The sequence below is a fragment of the Anabrus simplex genome, chromosome 2, assembly GCF_040414725.1.
Source record: "Anabrus simplex isolate iqAnaSimp1 chromosome 2, ASM4041472v1, whole genome shotgun sequence".
NCBI classification, from domain to species: Eukaryota; Metazoa; Arthropoda; class Insecta; order Orthoptera; family Tettigoniidae; genus Anabrus; species Anabrus simplex.
The window spans coordinates 850,220,470-850,240,395 of record NC_090266.1 but is presented as its reverse complement, the minus strand read 5'-3'; the positions used below and the strand labels follow the sequence as shown (position 1 = coordinate 850,240,395).

The window sequence follows — 19,926 nt, the reverse complement described above, 5'->3', positions numbered from 1 at the left end:
TTGGACTGGATAACATAATACATATACGGTATTTTTAACCGGCTATTGCAGCCATTCCAATAGTTTAGTTGAATACTGAACCGAAAGATGGCACATACATACCACACCTTTAGCGCTCCCACGGCTATTACCGTTGCCTAATGTATCTCGTAGGCAACGCTATTACTGAAATCGAAACTCGTTAGCGCTCCTTACGAGCATTCACTTTGCTCACAAATTGTGCAGAAAAGGGGGGTGTGCAGCGAGGAATCCAGGTGGCCAAGTGTTAGACTCGTACACGCTACTCCACCGCCGTCCCGATCCTCTTATACTGCCTGCTCTATGCCACCAGTTTAACACAGGAAGGCGCGACTACCAAAAAAATTTCTCCAACTCGCCGTAAGAGTACAGAGGTAGACGCACAATCTTCGCTGTCATTGTGGATGTAGCACTGTGTTATTGGTGCATGAATGTGTGTGAAACCCTGAGTTATTTCGTACAATGTGTAAACGTGTCTGGTCACTTCCGTTCGTACAAGATATATTTTGTATATAACTGTGAAATGAATTAATCATGTTATGCTTATAGATATTTCAAAAGTGATTTTAAAGTGCTGGTACTTGTTTCTTCCCATTCGCGCAAGGTATTTTTTTCGTAGAACTGAAACTTCAGATTCTTTCCCCGCAATTTTCAGTTGTTATGTACCGTATTTCCAATCTCGGCAAGGTTGTTCGCAGCCAGAAAAGATACGACTCCATGAAATACCGTCTAGAAGGGCATTAAGAGAAAAGCGGCTGTCGGCTTTATCTAGGTAAGGGCCTAATAAAGGAAGTAATTGGATATCCTCAGATTACTCTCGCATCTGTGCCTTTATACCTTATTTCGGTAGGTGATGGTGCCTCCGCGGCTCAGGCGGCAGCACACCGGGCTCTCACCGCTGGGTTCTGTGGTTCAAATCCCGGTCACTCCATATGAGATGTGTGCTGGACAAAGCGGATTCTCCGGTTTTCCCTGTCATATTTCATTCCAGCAACACTCTAGAATATCATTTTATTTCATCTGTCATTCATTAATCATTACCCCGGAGGGGTGCGACAGACTTCGGCAGCCGGCACAATTCCTATCCTCGCTGCTAGATGGGGGCTTCATTCATTCCATCCCTGACCCGGTCGAATGACTGGAAACAGGCTGCGGATTTGTTTACAGAAGGTGATTGAAGCCGTGGAGGATAGTGGATTCCTTGTGATAAGAATTGTGACGGACAATCACAAAACGTCTTCATGTTTAGACATTTTGGACAACCTCAGATATCCAGACGATAATATTCCAATCAAACTAGGAACAGGAAATCAAATCCTAATTTTCGGGTACTAGGTTCGTGTTGTTGAAGAGAGGATGGAGTGTGACATTTGTGTCAGCAACATCTCACTGCCTAGAGCTTCGACACCGCTAAATGGAACTGATTATGCATCAGGACAGAGGAAGAGTTCGATACCCAAAACCTAGTTTTGTTGCTCTGATGAAGCATCTGCAGGAGTTCGTTTAAGCTGCTGTGCCTTATTGTCGAAGTCCTTCAAACGTACGAGCGTAATACGAGGACTTGCGACGTCTTCCCTTTCAGAATACCGGGCGAGTTGACCGTGCGGTAAGGAGCACGCAGCTATGAGCTTGCATCCGGGAGATAGTGGGTTCGAACCCCACTGTCGGCAGCCCTGAAGATGGTTTTCCGTGGTTTCCCATTTCCACACCAGACACATTCTGGGGCTGTACCTTAATTAAGGCCACGGCCGCTTCCTTCCCATTCATAGGCCTTTTCTATCCCATCATCACCATAAAACCTATCTGTGTCTGTGCGACGTAAAACAAATAGCAAAAAAACCTTTTAGAATGTGTTTTGTTACAGTGTAATCAGCAAACTGTTAGTGATATTATCCTAACCAAGTTCGTAAGAGCTCAATTATTTGATATTGCGTTGGCAAGAACACAAAAAAGTACGGTACCACTCCAAGCCTTCGTCCAGGAAAATCTTTTTAAAATTGTGCATAAAGAGGCCAACTGCGACTTCATACAGGTAATATTGCCGATATTTAATATTACTGATGTAATTTACGAGCTTCAGTGAACATATGACCATACTGCATAGTGTTTTGTAGGCTGTCGTCATTAGAAGAAGTTTAGAACATTGTGCGTCTATGTCTGCCATCTAGCGGAGAAATTTTGTCGCAGCGTAGTCGCAAAAAGGCTTGCATAGAGCAGGCAGTAATAGGAGGATCGAGACGGCGGTGCGCTACTCTTAAGTAGTTCTCGTAATTTCCACCCGCAGCAGATTGTCTGAGCTGAGCACTTCTCAGTGCTCGCTCTTTCTCTTTCAGAGTTTGTTACAGGATGGACAACCAGGCGGATACGATGACGACCCAGGAACGGGCGGTGGCGATCGGGCACTTGCTCCGAGATCTCTTCACCGGCATGACACCGACACCGGAGAGCAACACGGAGCCGCAGACGCTGGAACCTGTGCCGGAGACCCCGGCACCCGAGCCGGAGCTGCCACAGGAGGACCCGGAGATCGAGGTGGAGACGGAGCCTTACAGGGACGGGTGTGACCCCCCTAACGGCTTCTTCTTCTCCGAAGGCTACACCGACCCGGCGCACGAAGCGCTGCTCGTGTACTACAAGCCGGGGCGCCCTGTAACTTCTGAACGGGGCCTCGTCCTGGACAGAATGCGGCGCCCTCGCCGAGGAGGCAGGATCATCTCGACAACCATGGCCGTCGAGAGCTTCCTACCAGGAGGCCTCATCATCAGGCATCACGACCAGGAGCGGATGCGCGACACAGAGAGGGAGCTTTCTTCTCTGTTCCAGGTCATCCGTCTACCAGGGAGGGACGGAGTGCCAGGGATGAACACCGGCGCAGTCAGGGCCGCGACGGAGACCAGGGAGACGCCGAGGAGGCTAAGGAATAGGGCGGTTAATACCGACCTAGTCATGGCCACCCAGCCGGCGACCAGCGACGCCACCACGGAGGTGGGGCATGACGCCCCCTGGCGTCGCGACTGTGCGACTTCTGTGGAGGAGGACGCCCCCTGGCGTTCTGAGGTTGCTGTCCAGGCCCAGCCTGACAGCACGTCTGTCGAGCTGCAGACCTCGATGTGCGCCCCACAGGACAGGGAACGCAGTCAAGCGTTAGCAGCGACCGACGCCGCCGCCGCCAGCCAGGAGAAGGAAGAAGACGGCGACGCAGCGGAACCATCAGCTACCCTGGGGTCACCAGGCCGGGAGGAGGGCCACCAGGACGAGGCCTCTTCCCCCGCCGAGAAGCAACCCCCGGGAAGAAGAAGAAGAAGAAGACGACGCCGCACCAGGAAGCAGAAGGCGTCGCTGGCTCACCAGGAGAGGACCGCCAAGCCGCAACCCAGGACTGCTCCCAGGACAGCAGTCAGCCGAGGAGCCAATCAGGAGAGGACCTCAGCGGGTAGCGGCAGTCAGGTGAGAGTCAAACGTCCCCCTCAGCAGCTCTTGCAGTGTTTCCGCTGTCTGAGGTGGGGCCACCGTCAAGTTAGCTGTGGACTCCAAGTGAAGTGCAACCGCTGTGGTGGTGATCACCACTACACGGCCTGCGTAACACTTAAGGAGGCGCCGGTGTGCGCCAATTGCGCGGGGGGCCACCCGGCCTCCCACCGCAGTTGCCCAGTCTACTGGGCCATGGCGCGGGCAGAGAGGAGGGAGGCCCGGCGCCATGACCCACCCCATTCCAGGAGGCCCCCGCCTCGGCGGGCTTGGCCTCATTCTCCGGGATCGGAGACTGGGTACGAGGTACCCCAAGGAGGTGGAGTCGTGCGACAGGCCCTAGTGGTACTTGACGCATGGCTCCGCAGCCGGCAAGGACCGCGCTAGTCCCAGCAGTGCCCAGACGGACCGATCCCCAGGCGATGGAATGGCGAGGAATTGGTTTATGTTTTGTGCATGTTACCTGTTCCTAACTAACACAACCTCTGGTCTTTTTCCAGCCCACATCCTTGCATGTGCTATCACAAGATGTCAGGTTTTACATGTAGGCTCTTTCTTCTTTCTGCCTATGTGGTTTTTCCCTGACCCTTCAATACCATACCTTAACACTATCCAACCAACACAAACTTTGCCGTGGTAGCGAGTCTGACTCGGAAACCGGCAGATACTCCTTGTATCACTTCCCACTCTTCCCTGCTATCTCTTTCTTCTTCTTAGAAATAATAGCATGTCGGAGGCCATGTAGATTGAGTCGTTGGTCACGCGGGGGGAGCGGGCTTCGGGGGCCCCCGCGAAGAAAAAAAAAAAAAAAAAAACCACCCGCAGCAGCGAATTGCTATAGGCACGGGGCCTATACTGTCTATACCGTTGCCTACGCTATAATACAAGGCCTGGAAATAGAGCCCGTAAAACGCTATAGAAGTGGTCACACTGCAGTTCATTGGCGGGCCGCTAAGATCGCTACCTTGCCCCCTGTTTACCAGGTTCGCGCCCTTAAACGTGTGTATTGAGTTGGTTGTGAATGTGTGTATTCTTGTGATAATAAGCACTCGCAGGTTCAATCATGGTTTATTGCTGTGTTCCTTATTGTCATTCACGACAAATTAAAGTTACTGGAATTTCATTTCACAAGTTTCCAGTGAATAGTGCTTTAAAAGAACGGTGGCTTGTTGCTATATCTCGCAGAGGAGACAAGCCGGGATCTCTCTGGGTTTCTACAGAAAAATCGAGGGTGTGCAGTAAACAATTCAGAGAAGAAGACTTTAGTATAAGTACATCTAAAAAGACGCTTCTGCCTAATAAAGTCCCTTCAGTTTTTACAGAGTTCCCCAAACACAAACAAGTCACTTTAAAATGTAGGAAAGCTCTTAAGAAAAGACAGCTTGAAAAAACGGACAGTGAAAATGAGTATATAAGAAATAAGAGAAAATGTGTGGAACAATCCGATCCTCCTGTGCCTGATAATACTGGAGAATCTGACCTGATAAATGTAGGCACCACAACAGTAGGTACACAGTTTTCTCCCGTCCTAAAATCAACAGTACCAAAATACATTACCAGGAAATTAAGGAAGGAGATCAGAAGAAATAGAAAGCACGTGACAATTATTAAGAAGTTGCGCGTAAAAATTCGTGACTTGGAAGCAGAACTTAGTAAGGTAAAGAAGGATCCCGGAAATCTTGCAAGTCGAGCTTCTAAAATTCAGAAGGAAGCTGAGGGAGGTAATATGAAAGCAAACTTTTTGTTAGAACAACTTCAGAGCTTTGGAAAAAAGAAATGAAAATATCAGGACACTACAGTTAAAATTTGTGTGCTATTATCTTCAAGGTCGCCAACTGGTTATCGGCTTCTCAGAACACTCGATATTTTGCATCTTCCTCATCCAAGAATGTTGAAATCGTATGTTGGATACTCAAAAGGGGAGACCGGCATAACTTCGCTAACTAAAGCCCGATTACTGGTAGAAAAAACTGTAGTTAGTGAACGATAACGAAAAGGTTGGTTCCCTTATAATAGATGAAATGTCCATAAAGCCGAAACTTATGTATGACAGGAAATTAGATATGTTTATTGGACTCAATGACATTGACATTGACGCTCTTGGAATCGAAGATAGGTTGGCCAATAAACTACTCTGCATTTTGTTCAAGGGACTCTCTACATATTACAGAATACCGGTGGCTTTCTATTTCACTTCATCCATTACGGGCTCACAACTTGCAAAATTAACCTTGGATGCGTTAAATGCTGTTGAAGAGTGTGGTTTCAGAGTGATCAGAATTATGACCGACAATTCTCAGGTAAATGTTTCGATGTTCGAAACATTATGTGGAGGAAGCATTACGCATGAGATACAACATCCAGCTGATAAAACTAGGCCTCTGTTTCGAAGCTTCGATCCCAGTCACGTCATAAAAAACGTGCGATCCCAACATTTGTCACGAGACTTTTTTGTAAACAATGCTATCGTGACCGGCGATCATTTGAGAGGTCTTTTCAAACTCCAGAAATCTTCAATTATGAAGCCGGTGAGGAAACTAACCAGAAAAGTAGTTTACCCTACAAATTTGGAGAAAATGAATGTAGCAAGACCCAAAATTGTATTTTCCCCTGAAACAATCTCTGGTTTGAAGAGTATGGAGGTGGTTTGTCCCGAGAGCATTAAAGACAGGAACAGTTTAAAAGAAACAATTTCTTTCATGGAGCATTTTATGAAGTGGTTCGATGCCCATGATGTCTGCAACACCTCGTATGGGACATATTCCAGGAATGAGAACAAACTGGCATTTTTCAGCATTGAAGATGAACGCCTCAGTTGGTTAATAAATGATTTCCTGTCATATGTCAAGAACATTCAAATGCATGCAGAGAAAGAGAAAAGATTCACGAGGGAAACGTATCAGGCGTTGGTCTTGACTACCCAATCCACTGTGGCCTGCGTAAAATACCTCATAAGTATAAATTTTTATTATGTCTTGACGAGGAATCTAACAAGCGATGATATCGAGCTTTTCTTTAGCCACCTACGACGCAAAGCAGGATACAATGACACAGTGGACGCTAGGTCATGCCTTAACGCAATCGAAACAACGCTCCATACAGGAATTATTGCGGCATCAAAACGTGGCAATGTTGAGCTGAGGGATGAAAATAAGATCCGCAATGTACGAACCAGTTTACTACAACCAAGAATGTGCCAGATGGATGAAAGATATAGAAGGAATGAAAGTCGCGATGATGTGCAAATTCCGCAGCTTCCTGAACACGTAATGTCCATCATTGCGAAACCCTTGCAAGGTAAATTACATCAGATCTGTGTGAACAATACTTTTTTATTTAAGTGTTCGCTAGTACATAAATATGATTAATTTGTCTCAGATTCAACAACTACAATACCTGGTATTTCTCTAGCTATGGTAGTAGGATACTTAGTACGTGTGGCAGAAGAACAAACAGACTGTGAAGGCTGTTTAGAACATATCACTTCTCCAGCTAGTGAAAGTCCAACATTGTGTCTTATTCGCTTTCAAGATCGAGGAGCCCTCAGATACCCGAAATCATCGTTTGTGGCTCTTCTGCAGCGCATGACGGAATTTGTTACCTCTGCTGTGCAGTATTTACCCCGACGACAGTTACTAAAAATGTGTACGTTTTTTTCTGAAAACCAGGTTCATCAGTGAAATTAAGTGTAGAGAGTGTAAAGACGACAAACTACCTCTTTTTCTACTCCAAAAATTTCTGAGACCTCTATTAGACAACATTGCTTCGAGCCACTCAAGTAGAAGTGAGAAAGTTTTGAAACTCGAAAAGAAGCCCATCAGTAGGAAAGTTTTAAAGCTGTAGACACCTACAACATTCAGCTCTCTTTATTTAGGATATAATTTACTTATAGATATACACGGCCATGTGAGCACTAGGGGGCAACAGCGCGATCCTAGTGGCTGAACGGTGAACTAAGGTGGCACCCGTTTTCATTAGTGCATTTCAAGGCCTTGTATTATAGCGTAGGCAACGGTCTATACTCTCCCACGACTGTCTGTACTTTAGTTCCCTTCTGGGTGTTTTAACAGAAAGGTATAATTTTTTGAGCGTCGAAGGACCTGCTTTATTTTAGGAAACAGAAGTTAACCGCAATCTTTACCTATTTAACATTCAAAACAAACGCCAAATAAAATAATATATACCGGTACTTAATACTCAGTAACTTAACCAACAACAAATTGAAACACTGCATTATCACGCGAAATAATTTGTAAGTACCTACATCGCAATATTATTCATAAGTTTGACGAAATCTCATTAATGTATTCATAAGAGTAACAACTAGGGAATAATTACTAAGTCCCTTTGGCGCAGGGGATAGCGCGTTGGACTTCTAATCCAAAGGTCGTGGGTTCGATTCCCACAAGGGACGCAAATTTTTAACTATCAGTGAACTTCAAAAATTTGCGTCTGGAAAACAAATATGAAAGTCCGATACTGAAATGGAGGATGAAAACTGATAATAGCAATATCAGCCGATTTTTAAATTGGGGCAATTAATCGTTTATAGGAAGGGGATTGGAATAACTTACCAAGGGAGATGTTCAATAAATTTCCAATTTCTTTGCTATAATTTAAGAAAGGGCTAGGAAAACAACAGACAGGGAATCTGCAATCTGGGTGACTGCCCTAAATGCAGAACAGTAGGCCTAGTGATTGGTGGTTACATGTTTGATGTTACACCACACTTCACACTGGTTAAGAAACGATTGGCGGAGTTCGGTATGGGCTAATCCAAGACCAAGAGTGTGAACAAACATACAACTACCGACTACGAGATCCACAGTTGATAAAGACTGAAGTAGGATAATCCCGGCTGCAGAGTGAGACAGAAAAATATCACGTGTCAGACTATTCAGGCGCTTCTTTGGTTGATCTGAAATCAGCTCAAAGTTGAATCACAACATTCAAAGTTTGGGGGTCCCCTGGAGAAATGGAGGCCACACCATATATGTCCAGGAAATGAGGTATGTTCAATCAAGAGAAAAAACCCCAAACTGTACACAAAATCTGAACATTTCCAATAATAAAACTTATTCCTTTTAAAATATCGCAAAACCGCATATAAAGCGTACGGTTTCACATTCGAACCATACACCTTACGTAGAGGGTTGAAAACCGTAAATGTGCGGTTCAAACAGTTCGGTTGGCAACAATGGCTACGCGTACATCGGATGCGGCAAAAGTCCTGTACTTCTGGGAGAAGGTGTGTTTACGGAAGTAGCCAATAGGAAAATATTCGCACGCACTTCTCCCTCCTGCACTAAAAAAAGAACGTACGAACTGGCAGTTTCTTTCATTCAGCGTGTAGCCGTGTAAGAGGAATGTCCCTTTGATAAGGCAATGTAGCGGACACAAACAGCGCCTTATGTAGCCCTTCTTAAGAAAGGGACTGCCCTAGCAGTTGATCAGGTGTTAGGTACTCGAGGCCTCACACTCCCTCGGATAACTCGTCCTGACGTTACCTCCAGTGGCGTATGTTGGGATCAAGACGTGGGCTATCACTAGACTTAGGTTACCACACACACACACACACACACAGGACCGTCTCATTGGTGCAGGCAGGGCCTGCACCGTGAGGAGATTTTAGCCCTTCAGCCTACTTAGGCTTTGAGTGCTGTTTCATGAATTAACTGGTATTGAGCAGGATTGTTTTGGTTTTGGTGGTCAGTTTATATATTCATTAGTAACTGGTCAGAGTGTGACCTGTGGTATGGGGGGGGGGTTACAGGGGGGTTGGGGGGGCAGAGACTAGGACCTTAGGCCTCTTGTGACGGAGGCCTTCGGTTTCATAGTTCCCCAGTTCCCTAATGAGGGGATTATTGATGTTACCGAGCTTTGCATAGAGCTTCCTGGCTTCCTCATAATGCGCTCGGTGATAGGGGCTATGTTATTGTCTCTGTGGAGGTCTGAATTTCGGGTAAACCAAGGTGCATCTGAGACGAAGCGCAGCCCTCGGTTCTGAATGCGCTGTAGCTTCGCCAGATGCGACTTCGCAGCACAGCCCCAGATAGGACTGGCATACTCTAGCGTCGGACGTATTGTCGTCTTGTACAGCAGGAGTCTGTTAATTCTCGTGAGCCCATTGTCGGCTTTCATTAACGGAAATAATTTGGAAAGACGCTGGCTGGCTGTAGCAGCAGTAATATTAATATGATGACGATAGGTTAGTCCCCTGTCTAGCGTAACGCCTAGGTACTTGGTAGTGTCTGACCACCTGATTACTTCACCAAAGAAACTCAGGGGGTCAGGGTCCCCTTTTCGATGGTTGGTTTAGGGAAGCCAAGCCTTCAGCGTTTTGAGCTGCAGCCAATATCCAACGGAGAAGCCTGCTGTGTTGTCAGGGCTGCTTCACAAGCTACTGTCCTGGCCTCTGATACTGCCAACGCTCAACCCCTGATCAGTGGAGAAGGTAGCCTAAGGTTTAGCAAATTAAAGTCCGGCTTTGTGGCCGGATAGAATACTTGTCTTTGGTCAGATGGCCCCGGTTCAATTTTCAGGATCAATAATAATAATATTATTTGCTTTACGTCCCACTAACTACTTTTACGGTCTTCGGAGACGCCGAGGTGCCAGAATTCAGTCCCGCAGGAGTTCTTTTACGTGCCAGTAAATCTACCGTACACGAGGCTGTCGTATTTGAGCACCTTCAAATACCACCGGACTGAGCCAGGATCGAACCTGCCAAGTTGGGGTTAGAAGGCCAGCGCCTTAACCGTCTGAGCCACTCAGCCCGGCATTTTCAGGATCAACCCCCTCATACTGTTAATTGATTCATTCATTTTATCCTCATTAGGTCACCACCAAGCCTATGCAGATCCGAAGCATTATTATTATTATTATTATTATTATTATTATTATTATTATTATTATTATTATTATTATTATTATTATTATTATTATTACCGGTACTATTACATAAATATGTTGAATTTTGCAGCGGTCGTACCCATCGTTCACCGGTTAATTAGCTTCCTCGGGAGATCAGTGGTGGTGTCCGACCCATGATCACGGCTTCGATTCCAACCAACAAAAGAGAACACTAAACCTGAAATACTGCATTTCATTTTAAGAGATCTACCAATACAAATAAAACTATATTGCAGTCCTGTAGTGTCTTCCTACAAGGATGTAGATAGATATAAACGGGAATGAAATACCAGCACTCTGTTATCTATGTAATTAAGTGAGAAGTACGAGGTGAGGAAGTATATGCGATGAGTAACGCATGGGTGATAGCTGTGGCGATCTAACGAACCGAAGCTTAGGGCTGGTTTTTACACGGGTAGAGTAGCGAGGCGAGTGGAGTAGATAGTAGCCACGTTACTCTACTTTACCACTGTCTGGTCGAGTTGACACTCGTATCGTTCGTACCAAGGTTAATAGAGAACAGTAAGGTTAGTCATTCCGCGTTACGGGCTGCCATTGGTTGTCGATGTGACGTCACCATGGAACATCGCTGGTAGCCGCTGACGGCAGACTGTATTAGCGCGCGGGTAATGTTTCACATTTTAATAATATACCGAAGTGATAGGCCTATTTTATAATTTTTGAACGGCATACAATGTATTCTGTAGAAACATACATTCTGTATAAGATAAAGTACGTGTAACATCGTAGCGCTACAAAATAAGAGGTACTTAGAAGTGCGCGATATGTTAGGTTTAAATCAACAGATTCGGGACAAATAAGACTATTTTTATTTACTGTTATTCACTCTTACCTCAATGAAGATGATGTTGACGAAATGCATGGAATCTGCACCTCACTCTGACTGACAGATGGGTTTTGTTTTATATCACAAACACTGTTAATTTGTTCAACACTTCACGGTGAAAACTTACAGGATACATTGCGATATGTAATAACTTCAAGTCTTGGAACACTAGCACCAAATAAACGGTTTGTCTTTCTTTCCGTTAACATTAGTCTAGAAGAGTATCACAGTCTAGTATATTCACTATCTATCCGATTTTCATCAAAAGGGCTACAGTTCGAATCGTAGTCAATGAAAGCGAGACAGGGTATGAAATAAGTTCTTTTCCGAGTTCTGCGCATAAGGCAAAGGTCCCGTGGCTTTGCACACGAAGTTTAAAACAACAAATACAACGGTAACGAACATTTCTTGACATTTACTTTGGTGATAAATGCCACATTCTCGTTTTTCGCTTACGGGCAGCCTCTTTGCCGGCTGAGTGGCTCAGACGGTTGAGGCGCTGGGCTTTGACCCCAACTTGGCAGGTTCGATCCTGGCTCAGTCCGGTGGTATTTGAAGGTGTTCAAATACGTCAGCCTCTTGTCGGCAGATTTACTGGCACGTAAATGAACTCCTGCGGGACAAAATTCCGGCACCTCGGCGTCTCCGAAAACCATAAAAGTAGTTAGTGGGACGTAAAGCAAATGACATTAATTAATTCATTATTACGGGAAGCCTCCATTTTTTTATTTCTGTTTTGCAGCTAACCAACGCAAACGGAGTAAGGTTCGGATCTTAGCACATGATTTCAAGACTTGTGGATGGACGTCAGGAAAACGGCTTTTCAACTTCACAAACATATTGTTCACAACTTCTGGTTCCCTGTTCAAATCTGTTCGTCCGTGAACTTCAGCAAATATCAGTTCGAATTTAGTGATAATTTCCATAAAACTATCGGAAGGGACGAGCAAACCTCCCCGAAACAGCACGTGTACCCACCCCAGACTTGGGTCATCAGGTGGTATCAACAACTCTCCTGTAGGCGTGCCCAGGGACCTGTGAAATTTTCGGCAGCGATATGCGATGAACCCTGCAACGTATTTGAATCCCTCCATACTACAGTCAGTATTTTCCTGTAAGGATAGATCATCACTATCAACAGCTGGCAATTCAATGTCATTAATATCCTTGTCACCCTCAGTCATCGCCAGAGCTTGTCATATCCGGGAGGATGTTGCCAAACATAGCCGATGTAACAAATTCTCCTCCTTCGGCAGGAGCTACAGGTGACTCATTGGAATGAGGAATATCGCTGGAATTGGCTCCTAACAACAACAGTCTGATGCTATTTTTCACATCAGGTGGAGATGGATGATCGTAAAAATGCCCAAGACCTCTTAGGCGCGAAAATATATTTTCCAGACAATCTTGATTCACACTTGCTGTGAGAATGTATTTAATATAATTAATGTTATTTGTTTTACGTCCCACTAACTACTCATTTACGGTTTTCGGAGACGCCGAGGTGCCGGAATTTAGTCCCGCAGGAGTTCTTTTACGAGCCAGTAAATCTACCGACACGAGGCTGACGTATTTGAGCACCTTCAAATACCACCGGACTGAGCCAGGATCGAACCTGCCAAGTTGGGGGAGAATGTATTTAACGCCGAAAGATTCCATGTATTTGAACAGCACAAACGAAAAAAAGAAACTAGGTCCTCTGACACTCTTTTAAACACCCGCGCACTTTAAAGGTAAACAGATACATCCGATACATGTGATAACTGAAGAATTTGCCTCGATCTACCCTGGTCCCGCGTGGCTAGCTGTTCCACCGTGACGTCATGCGCTAAGCGAGGAAAATGCAACACCTTCTGCGCACGGCTGAGTGCACCCCCCTGGTTCGTACGGGAGAAGCGTCAAACAGTGGAGTAGATTAGTAGCACCATGTCAAGACGCAAGCACATCGTAACGAAGAGTTTAAAGACATTTGCAAACATATTAATGCAAGAGGTTAGTGAGGCGTTAGAAGAAGCAAATGAGGAAAGAAGGGAATGGGTAAGAGGCTGGCTTAGGAGAGATACACTCGGGGCATCAACATTAATTCTGAGAGAACTTGCGACAGAGTATAAAGAAGAATACAGAAAGTGTATGAGATTGACGCCTGATAACTTTCAGACACTGTTGGATGCTATAACACCGCAAATTCAAAGACACGACACAGTGATGAGAGATGCAATAACACCGAGATTTAAGCTTGAGGTGACTCTGAAGTTCTTGGCCACTGATAATAGCCATCAATACACAGTAAATCATGCTGGAGTGGGCCTAATTTGTAGTAGCTTCTTTGCCATTAATACCCCGATTACTGATCTATTTATGTAATTTGTCTGTTCGTTGCTTGTACGGCCTAAGTGTAGAGCTTAAGCTTCAAGACCTGATATTGTACTGTAAACAATAATTATTTTGGATATTCCAAACAAAATATGAAAACTATTCTATTTGTTGTGGACATTACTGTTATTGCTTAAAATTAATGGCATTGACAAGTGATATGTAGAAGACCCTATGTATGTTATTAATATGATTAAAGTACACAGTCCTGCACCACTGTCTAACTTAAACACGTGGAGACACATGATGAACACGTTGTGAAACACTGAAACTTGAGAAACCTTCATTTAAAGGGACAATCCAGCTGACACTTGTTTATATTTGTTGTTGCATCTTCGAAACTATTATAGGTTTAGGTATTTTTAAAATCCTTCTTCCATCGAAAAGAGGGAGGTCTGTTCTCCATTATAGGACAATGTACCTGCATGTGTCTGACCTCCATAGGTGTACCTCCCCTTAATACCACTCAGCTATAATGTTACGTTGTGGATGAATAGGCTTTTAGTATTCTTCTCTCTTTCTTAATCTGTTTACCCTCCAGGGTTGGTTTTTCCCTCGGACTCAGCGAGGGATCCCACCTCTACCGCCTCAAGGGCAGTGTCCTGGAGCGTGAGACATTGGGTCGGGGGATACAACTGGTGAGGATGACCAGTATCTCTCCCAGACGGCCTCATCTGCTATGCTGAACAGGGGCCTTGGTGGGGATGGGAAGATTGGAAGGGATATACAAGGAAGAGGGAAGGAAGCGGCCGTGGCCTTAAGTTAGGTACCAACCCGGCATTTGCCTGGAGGAGAAGCGGGAAACTACGGAAAACCGCTTCCTGTATGGCTGAGGTGGGAATCGAACCCACCTCTACTGAACTGAACTCCCGAGGCTGAGTGGACCCCATTCCAGCCCTCGTACCACTTTTCAAATTTCGTGGCAGAGTCGGGAATCGAACCCGGGCCTCCGGGGGTGGCAGCTAATCACACTAACCACACCACAGAAGCGGACGGCTTTTAGTATTACCTTCCAAATTATACTTTACTAAACCATTTAAGAGAGGGAGTGTAGATGTCTGCAGCACCATCTCCAGACTTCTTGGATTTACGAATTTTCATCAGTTCTTGGTTGTAGGTACACCGTATTTTTTAAAATTTTCTGTTTAAGTTCCATAAAACCAAAACACTCTTTACCCATTTTCGTAATCAAGTCCTCTCCCGCCGCCCGTGTCATATTTTAGTTTCTGTAAATAATACTGTGTATGTTCCATAAACATTATTTTTCGCAGTACAGTTCTACAAATTTGCATGTTTCTTCTTCCGTACACTTCATTTTGCCGCCAAAAAACCGCACAAAAATGCTCAGTTTACTCAGCGGAATACCGTCAGTACACACATGGAAATAGTCGAATGACGCGCCAACTGAGAAATCGAGCCTCCTCGGCCTTCTCCGCCAGCTCTCGGAGCTCGGTTCCGGTGGAGGGGGAAGGATAGTGGTAGAGTTACTTTACCACAGTGGATTTCCTGCCTCCGTAGCGTAACGGTTAGTGTTATTAGCTGCCTTCCTCGGGGGCCCGGGTTCGATTCCCGGTACTGCCAGAAATTTAAGAATGGCAGGAGGGCTGGTATGTGGTTGAAATGGTACGTGCAGCTCACCTCCAATGGGGGTGTGCCTGAAAAGAGCTGCACCACCTCGGGATGAAGACACGAGTTTACTTTACCACAGTGGATAGTGGAAACCCACTCTACTCTACTGCGTACTAGCTACTCTACTCTACTTGCTACTATCCGAGTCGTTTACACGATGCTAGTAGCTCTACTATCTACTCAGGCCTGGTGTACACGGGTAGAGTAGCGAGGCGAGTAGAGTAGCCACGTTACTCTACTCTACCGCTGTCTGGTAGAGTTGACACTCGTATCGGGAGTAGAGTCATACAGTAGAGTAGTGTACAGTAGTAGCACCATGTCAAGACGTAAGCACATCGTAAGGAAGTGTTTAAAGACATTTACAAACATATTACTGCAAGAGGTTAGTGAAGCGTTAGAGGAAGAAGTAAATGAGGAAAAAAGGGAATGGGTAAGAGGCTGGCTTAGTAGGAGAGATACACTCGGGGCATCGGCATTAATTCTGAGAGAACTTGGCAATTTGGAAAAATATGGGGGGACAAACTCGACACAGTTGACCAAGAACATGAGGGATCTTCTCAGGAATCATTTTGTTAATGAAGGAGCAGTTCCCTGGCAGTACAAGCATGTATTTTAACCCAGGAACACAAACGATTAGATTTTTATGACTTTATTCATTATTGTACAGAAAGTAACGACAGTGTAATCATCCCCTCAGGATTTTACTAGTCTTCGTCTGTGAATACTGTAGTGGTGATTTCTAAGATAAAACTATATGAACGAGCTCCAGTCTAATTACAGATCATAATTCTGGCGAAGGTTTTTGTTCCACGGTGAAGGGGTGAGGTAATCCTTTCCCCAGTTAGACTGTAGTGATGTTTCTATTTCCATTTTTTTGTATTTCAGCCAACCTAAATCTTATCCGAATGAAATTTTACAGAATTCATTTCAAAAGTTATAGAAAGAATACCCCATTGGCCATCAGTGTGTCGTCTCAGAACCCACGAGTCTCAAAACTCACCAGTATCAAAATTCACGAATTCTAATAAGAGGATTAGCAAGAATAGGTTTCTCTTTTTGGGCCAGTCTCAAACCTCACGAGCAGGACCAGTTCTTCTTTGAATGGATATATGCCCACCCTACTAGTGATGATATAATCGGATATTTTTTAAAAATCAAATAGTTTCCATCCGGTTATTTAAATAATGGAATAAATAATCAAATGCATTTCAAATATCATTCAGTTATATCGCGTAGAATAATCGGTTGCGTCATGAATAAATTTTTCCGTGTAAGTGTGGATAATCGATTGAATTATGTGAATAGATGAAAAATAGAAATACGCCTCTTTTTTTGCAATCCATGAAGTCCAATGCTGAAGACGGCACAAACACTCAGTTCACAAGCCATAGGAATTAACAAATGAAAGTGAAAATCCCGGCCAGGAGTCGAACCTGGGACTCCCTGGACCCATTGGACCACAGGCCAGCATGCTAACCATGTATCCATGCAGCCGGACGACATAAAATTAAAGTAGGTATATTGCCTGCTGCTAGTTAAAATACATTTTCAGTTGGTAGTAATTACCGGGGCTTAGTTCTATTATGAGGCCAGAAGACGGCATTTACTTATATAAGAATATTTTACCGATATTAAATATTACGACTGTTAATTCACTCATTTAGTTTCATTAGAGATTAATTTGGTCATGAATCTCATCGCAGGGAAATTAAATTACTTATCTCCATTCCCTTCAGAAAGTAGGCGAGTATGATGAACGGTCTCTGATACGCTTTCCGAAAATAATATGAACTCATGCTCCACACGTATGACTGAGTCATGTACTCCCAGATGCCTTACTTAGCATAGATTAATATATTACATCACGCCCCCACGCGATTACATGAAACGCAATGTTATATACTCGTAGTATTGACTACTTGGGTCACCAAATTTATAAAATCATAAATTAAAATGTGTCAGAATTTTATCTAAAATATAGCGAAGTAGCCAATCGCTATCTTTGACGTTCTGTTGCTAGATGACTTAAAAAAGACTCCACAGCGCTGATGTTGATGATATTTTATGATGGTGGTTCTTTCCCCAGCCAATAAAATGTGGAAAGGTTCATTAAAAATCAATAAGTGTTGTAAACAATGAAGGAAAAGGTGGTGGTGGTGATTACTGTTTTAAGAGGGAGTGCAACTGGGCAGCCATCCTCTATTAATACTAATCAGAGGGAAAAAATGGAAGGTGGCCCATACTTCGAGAAAATGAAGGTTTCGGGCAAAGAAAAACAAGGGCCTTTTCTAAAAAATGTAAGTACCCCTGGGGCCCCTTATAGTCACTTCTTACGATAGGCGGAGGATACTGTGGATGTTACTCTGCCACCCCAACACACAGGGGAAAATAATGGTCGGTGAATGACACAGAGGTGTATTATTATTATTATTATTATTATTATTATTCGCTAGGGGCTTTACGTCGCACCGACACAGATAGGTTTTATGGCGACGATGGAATAGGAAAGGCCTAGGTGTTGAAAGGAAGCGGCCGTGGCCTTAATTAAGGTACAGCCCCAGCATTTGCCTGGTGTGAAAATGGGAAAGCACGGAAAACCATCTTCAGGGCTGCCGATAGTGGGATTCGAACCTACTATCTCCCGGATGCAATATTATTATTATTATTATTATTATTATTATTATTATTATTATTATTATTATCAAAACATTTTTCTGTGGTCTTAAAGGTAATATAACGTATTTTTCCTTTTGATATAAATTTAATGTTAATGGTATTGTGGCCTCAGGAGAGGCCTGGTGAGTGAGTCACCGCGCACCTCACCCCTCCTGCCGTCATCGCAGGCACCTGCTATGCGGAGTCGTGAATTTTGAGACTCATTGGAATATTAATTTAACTATTAGTTTGCAGTCGTGAGTTTTGCTACTGATTTACGCACATGAGTTTTGAGACGTAACCGGCCGCAAGTACACTATAAATTACGCTGGCGAAGGCCTAATTTGCAGTAGCTTCTTCGCCATAAATGTCCCAATTATTGATCTATTTAATTTTTTTTTTTTTTTTTGTTCGTTGCTTGTACGGCCCAGGTGTAGAGCTTAAGCTTCTAGATCTGATACTGTACTGTAAACAATAATTATTTTGGATATTCCAAACAACATATGGAAACTATTCAATTTGTTGAGGAAATTACTGTTATTGCTGAAAATTAACGGCAGTGGCAAGTGATATGTAGAAGATCCCTATGTATGTTATTAATACGATTAATGTACACATTCCTGCACCATTGTATTGCCTAACTTAAACATGTCGAGACACATGATGAACACGCTGTGTAACATTGAAACTTGAGAAATCTTCATATTAAGTGAAAATCCAGCTGACACTTGTTTATATTTTATGTTGCATTTTCGAGTGTAGATGTCTGCGGCACCACCTCCAGACTTCTTGGATCTTCGTATTTTCATGAGTTCTTGATTGTATGTACATCGTAAATTTTTTATTTTCTGTTTCAGTTCCGTTAACCCAAAACCCTCTTTACCCATTTTCGCAATCAAGTCCTCTTCCGCCGGCCGTCTCATATTCTTTCTATAAGTAACGCTGTTTATGTTCCATAAACATTCTTTTTCGCTGTGGAGCTCCACAAATTTGCAAGTTTCTTCTTCTGTCCACTTCATTTTGCCGCCAAATAAACGCTCAACGTAATACCACCGTCTGTACACATGCAAATACAGCAGTCGAATGACGCGCCAGCTGAAAAATCGAGCGTCCTCGGACTTCTCCGCCAGCTCTCGGAGCTCGATTCCGTTGGAGGGGGAAGGATAGTGGTAGAGTTACTTTACCGCAGCGGAAACCCACTCTACTCTACTGCCTACTAACTACTCTACTCTACTTGCTACTATCCCGGTCGTTTACACGATGCTAGTAGCTCTACTATCCACTCTACTCGCCTCGCTACTCTACCCGTGTAAACCAGCCCTTAGTACACCTTTTCTCCCCGGTCACCGCTCCTATGTGTTTTACAGCAGCAAGCCATGACGGGTGAGTCGAACGGAGAGGAAAGAGGTTCTGGGCTGCATTATCAGTTTCCGATGCATTGCTCTCAGAAATACGTGCGACGTTTCTTCTCACTGCTTTGAAGATTTTTAAATGGTACAATGTGTCAGGTACTTACATTATAATGTGCTTTAGACTCCCATCATTTTCAATTGAGGTTTGGTTTTCACTGATAGCTTCGGTAGCCCTCAGTATACGCCACTGTTAACTACCCACAGATTTAGTAGCTAACCGTTCGAATTTGAAGAATAACTTTTCTAAATTTTGACTTACGTTCCTCTACATCGAAAGACAAATTTTTAAGACGATTTTAGAGTTCGGGTAGAACGCGTGTATCGCCGATCATGCTTCATTTCTCAATTGACAGATAAAACAGGAGGTTACCTGTTGCAAAAAATAAAAATAAAATCTGAAACATGTCCGCTTCTGTGGTGTAGTGGTTAGTGTGATTAGCTGCCACCCCCAGAGGCCCGGGTTCGATTCCCGGCTCTGCCACGAAATATGAAAAGTGGTACGACGGCTGGAACCAGATCCACTCAACCTCGGGAGGTGAACTGAGTAGATGGGCGTTCGATTCCCTCCTCAGCCATCCTGGAAGTGGCTTTCCGTGGTTTCCCACTTCTTCT

The 19,926-nt window shown here is 44.2% G+C and overlaps 1 non-coding gene across 1 annotated transcript; it reads left to right on the top strand.

Annotated features, from left to right (window-relative positions):
• Positions 1–7,827: 7,827 nt before the first annotated feature.
• On the top strand, positions 7,828–7,900 carry TRNAR-UCU (transfer RNA arginine (anticodon UCU)). Its single transcript has one exon. It is a non-coding gene; the product is annotated as a tRNA-Arg (tRNA).
• Positions 7,901–19,926: the final 12,026 nt, after the last annotated feature.